Source organism: Cervus canadensis, chromosome 26 (assembly GCF_019320065.1).
Source record: "Cervus canadensis isolate Bull #8, Minnesota chromosome 26, ASM1932006v1, whole genome shotgun sequence".
Classification (NCBI taxonomy): domain Eukaryota; kingdom Metazoa; phylum Chordata; class Mammalia; order Artiodactyla; family Cervidae; genus Cervus; species Cervus canadensis.
In genome coordinates this window covers 7,225,118-7,233,025 of record NC_057411.1, presented here as the reverse complement: position 1 = coordinate 7,233,025, position 7,908 = coordinate 7,225,118, and positions in this window count along the sequence as shown.

Here is a 7,908-nt window from a genome sequence, read left to right as displayed (position 1 = left end):
GGAGTTTCTTACCACTCCTTCCTTGAACATCAGATGCTAGTTGCAAGTCCAGGTTGTTACCTGTACTTCTGACCAACTGGGTATAAATTAAAGGTCCCCACAGCCTCCTCCTTAGGTTCAATTAATTTTCTATGGCTGCTCAAAGAGCTTGGAAAATCAATTTACTTATTAGATAGCTTGTTTATCATATAAGGATATAGGTCAGAACAGCTGAATGGAAGAGCTTCATAGAGCAAGGCATGAGGAAGTAACACAAAGGTTCCATGCTCTCTCCAGCTATGCCACTCTCCCAGGACCTCTTGTTGCTGTTTAGTTGCTAAATTGTGTCAGACTCTTTGTAACCCTATGAACTGTAGCCTGCTAGGCTCCTCTGGCCATGGGATTTTCCAGGCCAAGTATACTGGAGTGGGTTGTCATTTCCTTCTCCAAGGGATCTTCCCAACCCAAAGACTAAACCCGTGTCTCCTTCATTGCAGGCAGATTCTTTACCACTGAGCCACCTGGGAAGCAAAGTCTATATATGACTTGAAATATGATCTAAATCTAAAACCAATTAACTACTTATAAACTACATATAAATGAAAACCCAACTTGAATCTATATCAAAGTAAATAAGGGGGTCTGTAGACAAACATAATAGGGAAATTACAAAGGTGAATGATTGCAATATTCACCTAATATCTCCCCCAAATTATTGTACATTTCTATATATGGCAGAGACCAAGCCTGGATGTTATAATAACAAAGAGGGATTTTAATGATCCAGAAGACAGATGATGATGGTATAGCCCAGAATAGTAATAATCGAGCAAGAGAGAAGCTAGGTAGCTTTTAGAAGTATCCACATAAAATGACTCAAGTACTTTATGACTCATTCTAAGGAGTTACAGAGTGAGTGAAAGTTGTTTAAGATGTCATCCAAGTTTCTTGGTGTCATTTACTGAGATAAAAATATAGGAGTAGGAATTACTTTGAGGGGGAAGATGATCGCAGTTTAGAAATGTCAAGTTTCAAGCGGAAACACTTGTCTATTTCTACATAAATATTGAAATATCTGCTTGGAGCCCAGGAAACAAGTCTCAGAAGGAGGAACAGATTTTGGAAGGTCATTGATGGTGACTAAAGCCACAGGAATAAATAAAAAGTAGAGAGTTTCAAACAAGAAGAATGAAAGTGTAAACCAGAATGTTGTGAGGTAGGCAGAGAAAGCCTAGCACTTCAGGAGGCAGAATCAGCAGCCAACTAATCAGGAGAAGGCAATGGCACCCCACTCCAGTACTCTTGCCTGGAAAATCCCATGGACGGAGGAGCCTGGTAGGCTGCAGTCCATGGGGTCGCTAAGAGTCGGACATGACTGAGCGACTTCTCTTTCACTTTTCACTTTCATGCATTGGAGAAGGAAATGGCAACCCACTTCTGTGTTCTTGCCTGGAGAATCCCAGGGACGGGGGAGCCTGGTGGGCTGCCATCTATGGGGTCGTACAGAGTCGGACACGACTGAAGTGACTTAGCAGCAGCAGCAGCAATCAGGACTGAAAGAAAGAGAATTTGATTTCAAAGAAAAAGGCAAAGATCGGGATGTTTATCTATTTTAAATACTTCTGAGAGACGAAGTAAGGTATAGACTGAGAAGTATCGTGCAAAATGGGGTTCAAAATGTAATCAGCGACCTTGACAAATACACTATCAGAGGAATGGCTGGAGTGAAAGTGACTGAGAACTTAATGACAAGGTTGGAAAGTGACCAAAATAAAGCAACTGTACTTATCAGAACACAAACACCACATAAACAATCTGTAGCTTACCAAGACTTATGTTGGTATTGTGGGGAAAATGCACTTATCCCCATTCTGCTTAAGCTAACACTTTTTAGGTATAGAAGATCTATGCTGTTTCTGCTAATGGAGATTCGGGCTCACTTGAAATATAAATAAGAGCCTAACACAACTGAGGGACTTTTTTTTTTTTTCAAATATTATGGTAAAGTTGATAAATGGCTCAAATGCTTCAAGAGGTATGTCAAATTCAATTATTTTTATATCTTCAACCCCACATATGTGAAAACCAAAGCACAAAGAGATTGTCCTATTATTTTATTTATTGATTGCTTTTATTTGAAGTTAAAATAAAAAAATCTAAATTCATTTTGCCCCTTTCATCATTAAGTTTTCAATATTGTTATAAATAAAATTTTATCTGTCCTTCTTATACCCTGTGGGACATATAGGAAATGTTAGTAATTCTGGTTTAGATAGAGCCTATAAGTTGTTATCAAAGCAAATCCATAGTGTACATACATGGATTAACTCTTAATAAGCTGACTTTTTTAAGTGAAAAGCACTGTGTTCTCCACCTATGAGTATCTAACATTAATTAAATGTTTCCTATTTTCAGGCATATATTAAGCATTTTATGCATTTTATTATTTAATCCTCAAGCTCTGTGTGGTGGACTCTATTATCATAGGACAACACTGAGAATTGAAAAGCTCAGGAAATATTTTTCATTTCACATAATTGCTAAATAAAGGATATAAGTTAGGAATACCAATTTGAACTCTTTCATTCAATCAATAAATACTGATTCCGCCCCTGTTATATGCTAAGCAACAATGTGAATTCCTGAGATATATTAATGAATACAACAAAGAAATCTGTCTCTCATTGTGCAGCTTACTTTCTACTGGAAAAAATTAGACTACAAACAATAAAAATTAAATAAACAAGGCAGTAGGCTAGAACAGGTGTTGGCAAACTTTTCCTGAAAGGTCAGATAGTAAATATTTAAGAGTTTGCTGGGTATGAGGTCTCTGTTGTAACTACTGAACTCTGCCATTGGAGTGTGAAAGTAGCTATAGATAACTTGTAAAGATGGGCATGGCTGTGTTCCAATAGAACCTAATTTGCAAAACAAATGAAGAACTGGATTTCTCCCTTAGGCTTTAGTTTGCCAACCCTTGTACTAGAAGACAATACATGTTTTGTTTACGGGTTTGGTTTTGTTTTATTTTTTTGTGTTTGTATGTATGTGTGTTTAGATTCTATATATGTCTATTAATCTATTAATCACATCCATTAATCACAGAGGCAAGCTACCAGCCAGAGTTGCTTACATCTCCCCTATGATCCAGCTTTCATGGGCAAGAGAAAAATCACATTACAAACCCTCTCATCAATCCTAAGTCCATACCCCCGGCCACTTTATCTAACTCACACACACAACAAGCCAATATTTCCTCTGCCCTAAATCAGGGCAGGGTCCAGAGAGTTTATAAAACATTCCTGTATCCTAGAGCCTGCTGACCTTATTCAAATTAGCCAACCCTACGCTGTTTTCCCTGCTCTTTTCTATAGAAAATATAATGAGGGCTCCAAGCCATGTTTTCCTTTCACTCCTCTTTTTACCTCCTAACTGAACCTGGTGCTTCCCCTATGGGCCTGCATAGTGTATAGCATGACTCCTCCTCTCAGGAAGTGTAAACAATAAAAATCTTCTTTAAATGGCATAGGCCTCTTTGTGTCATCACTCAGTCACCAGTGTTGATCAAAATCCAGGCATAAATCGAATTCCATAGAAAAAAGTATAGCAAAACATGTCCTCAAAGAAGCAGATGCCAAGGCCAGAAGAGATGCACAAGAAGCTGACTGGGAAAACTTTTTCTGTGAAGGAGAAAGTGGAAGAAGCCAGCGAAGGCAAGAAAAGCCTTCCAATTGTAATGCAGATCTGACTGCCTTTAAGGAGAGATGGAACTTCCCAGGTGGTGCTAGTGGTAAAGAGCCCACCTGCCAATGCAGGAGACCTAAGAGATGAGGGGTCGGTCCCTGGGTCAAGAAGATCCCCTGGAGGAAGGCATGGCAACCCATTCCAGTATGCTTGCCTAGAGAATCCCCTGGACTGAAGAGCCTGGCAGGTTACAGTCCATAGGGCCATACAGAGTCAGAATGACTGAAGCAGCTTAGCACATCTCAGCACACAAGGAGAGACAGAAGGAGGGCCTGTTGAAGAGGAAGAGTCTTGACCATAACACAGCTCTAGGAAAGTGTTAGCTAGTCTGATGGGAGATCTTTGAAACAAAACCTTCCATTAAAGGAGCTGCATGCCTTGCAGGAATGAACCTCTATTAAAACTCCAACGACACTCAGTTACTGATTGGGAGCTGAAGAGACACATGGAAAGAACAAGTCAGGGGTATTGTCAGAGGTTGATGAGAAGGGTAGCAATCTAAATATTAGTCAACTACTCACCGATGTGCCAGAGATTGAGAAATGCATTTTCATGGCCAAAACTACTTGGGGTGTTCTGAGAGGGATCTGGAAGTGGAGTAAGAATGAGTAGGTTGATCTCAGTGTTAAAAAGGTTGGTCAGAACAGGGTTCATTGTAAAAAGTGACATCTGAGCAAAGATTTGAAAGAAGTATGGTGTTTGCCAAGTAGATATTCTAGGAGAGGGCATTCTTAGGTAAAGGCATTCTTGGGTTAAAATCTCCTAGTATAAAACGTACACAGCAGGATACATAAGAATATCAGTATGGCTGGAGCAAAGTTGGTAAGAAAGAAAATGCTGGAGGATATGATGGTAGGTCATAAAGGACTTTGTGAGTCATAGTAAAGATTTCAGCTTTACTCCAGATGAAGTTTCCAGGAGGTCAGAACAAATGAGTGAAATAATCTGATTTATATTTCTAATTATTTTTTTTTCTGGCTCCTATGTTAATACAAAATGTAGGGGTCAAGAGTAGAAGCAGAGAGAACCAGTTTGGATGTTCTTACAAGAATCAAGCAAGAGAGGATGGTAGCTCAGAGCATGGCTATAGAGGTGAATGGTGAAAAGTGGTGGGATTGTGGATATCCTTTGAAGTTAGAACTGACCAGATACCCTGGTCTCAGTACCCATGTTCTTATTCATTACATACTACTGATTTGATTCTCTTCCTTTCTGCCTCTTCTGTTATTTTTTTTCATTGACATGATACTGTTTGTATTCAACTAATTCATTCATTCAACAACGAATGCCTATAAACACTTGTTATGAATCAAATGTTTCCTTAGCTTCTGACATAGTAAAACTTTGTCCTTACTTTTAAGTAAAATCCTAACATACTCATTATAGATTACATATGGATGCTCTAGACAGATGCCGATATAGATATGATATAAACAACCTATGTGTAGATATAGATGCATGGATAGATAGACACACAAAGGGAAGGTAGAAATAGAGAAAAAGTTAGAGACAGAAATAGAGGTAATGATTGAGATGACGCAATTTCTAACAATGCAAAACCTGGTGTGAAGAGTAGGGTGATAGAAGTTTGACTCTAATATGCTGAGGGCAAAAACGGAGACACTACAATTGTCATTTCCACCTGGGGTAAGTGGAGACAGGATATATTTTACACAGAAAATAACGAGCTAAATTTTAAAACAGACAGCCAGGAGGGAACAGTAGAACAGGGAGAAAGAGAAATATGGCCTAATGAGAGAGAATTGCAAGCCTTGGGATCTTGTAGGATACACCGAGGGATTTTGGTTTATGTTTTAGCTATTTACAGAATCAGTGAAGTTTCAAGTAGGGAATTCAAAAATTAAGAATTATGTTTCCAAAAAACCTCTTTGGCAGCAGTATACAGATAAGATTGTTTGAGAAGTCATAAAGAAGTGCAAAACAAAATATACACTGCTGTGTTTTTTTCTTGAAAGATATTACAGACTAGAATGAGAACTGTACATGTAAACACAAGAGCAAATAGTAAGTACTGATGGATATTCCAGACAACCAATATTACACAAAGAATACATAAATATAAATATTATATTTATACAACATGCATCTATATTATACATAATATAGATATTTTAATATAATACTTCTTGGAAATACTATGCCTTAGTGGAAAAATTATGTGTATGTCATATATATATCTATACAGATAGATAAACATCTATCTGTATAGATATGCAAGATATACATATATATATATACACACAGACACACACACATATATATAGCTATATAGATACAAAATTTTCTCACTAAGGCCTAATATTTCCAATAAATAAAGTAGAAAACCTTGTAATGATGACCTTAATGACACTCTTTTAGTTGACAAAAATATTTGTACATTTATTTGAGAAAGAGAATTTAAACCACCAATTTGCCGAAATGGCAGATTGATATATGATTTAGGCTGCATCAAAGGAATGAAAACACTGGTTAAGATGACCGATATGATGTTTCTCAGAAACATAAATAGTAATTGCTTATTCACAGCATAAGAATGTATATCTGAAACATACTAAAGCTTTTGGTGTCTCCAGACAGATCAGATTCCTTTTATGTTACAAATGGATGCCTTATAGTAGCTGCAATAAGAAAAATTCCTCCTGCTGGAACGTAAAGTGATGCAAATTAAGATCTAATCTCATAGCAATGAAAAGGGCAGCTCCCAAATAAAATAGAGTCCTTATCTGTGCTGTAAATCTATATAACTATATTTTGTGTATGTGTGTGCTCAGTCGTGTCCAACTCTTTGCAACCCCCGCCCAGGCTTCTCTATTCATGGAATTTTCCAGGCAGGAATATTGGAATGGGTTGCCATTTTCTTCTCTGGGGGACCTTCCTGGCCCAGGAATCAAACCCCCGCATTTTATGTCTCCGGCAATGCAGGTAGACTCTTTATCACTACACCACCTGTGAAGCCATACTACATTTTAATGAAAGACACTTAAACTTAGTTGAAAACATGTAATAGTTGAATGTTTTACTCTTGATTCTCTCTTTTATCTAAGGAATGTTCTTTCTAAGAAGAAAAATAGTTCTGAATAGTATTGAGTCTTTACTTCAAAACTTAGCGCGCGCATACGCATGCAGCATTCATGTGTGCTCAGTGGCCCGGTCATGTCCCACTCTTTCCACCCCGTGGACTGCAGCCTGTCAGGCTCCTCCACCCATGGAATTCTCCAGGCGAGAATAACAGAGTGGGTTTCCATTTCCTCCTTAGGGGATCTTTCATGACCCAGGGATCGAACCCACGTCACTTGAGTCTCCTGCATTAGCAGGTGGATTCTCTGCCACTGCACCAACTGGGAAGCCTCATATACAGTATAGCAGTTTGCTAAAGATCATGATTTCATCATTTACTAAGATGATACTTACCTGATATTTACTTTTATAAATATCAACCCAAAAATGATATATGGGTGCCAATTTCAGAGTGGGTTTAATTATATAGAGATATTTTCTTCATTTATTTAAATCACTCTTCAGCTATACGCTTATTAAATCCTAATCTTGTGGTACTATTTAAGTGGAAGCTATTTTTAAAAATAAAGTTCCAAAAGGTGAGAGTCAATTAACAGTTGAAATTCAAATTAAAGACCGTAAATCTTCTAACTTACATAAAATCCCTGAGATACGTTTTGTAAGCCATGACCTATGAATTCTTTCTGAATTCCAATGTCTTCAAAATAACATTGTCTGCAAGTCTCTGTCTAATTAGAAATGGCAGTTAATAACAACACTTTATATTATGCCACCAACTACCAATTTATTTCAGTGTTATATGTCAATAACGTGAACCAACCAAAGAGTTTGCTCTCACAGAAGTGGCCTCGCCTATCATGATAAGCAGCTGAAAAATACTCATAAGCTGTATGAACCCGGCAGAATCCATCTGGTGAACCATCTGTGTGAGGACTCACGAAAATTATACGCCATCTGTTGTTTCGTTTTTGCTAAGACTGCCAACCTTGTCCTCACTCCACTATCTAACTATTTTCCCTCCCTGTGGACCTCGTCTGTACATTTGCTTTTATTCCCCATTGGTACCATATATCTAATTTCCAAAACACTCTCATTTTTGAAAGAAATTAATTTATGCATTTAATTTATGCTGTGAAGAATCCAAAA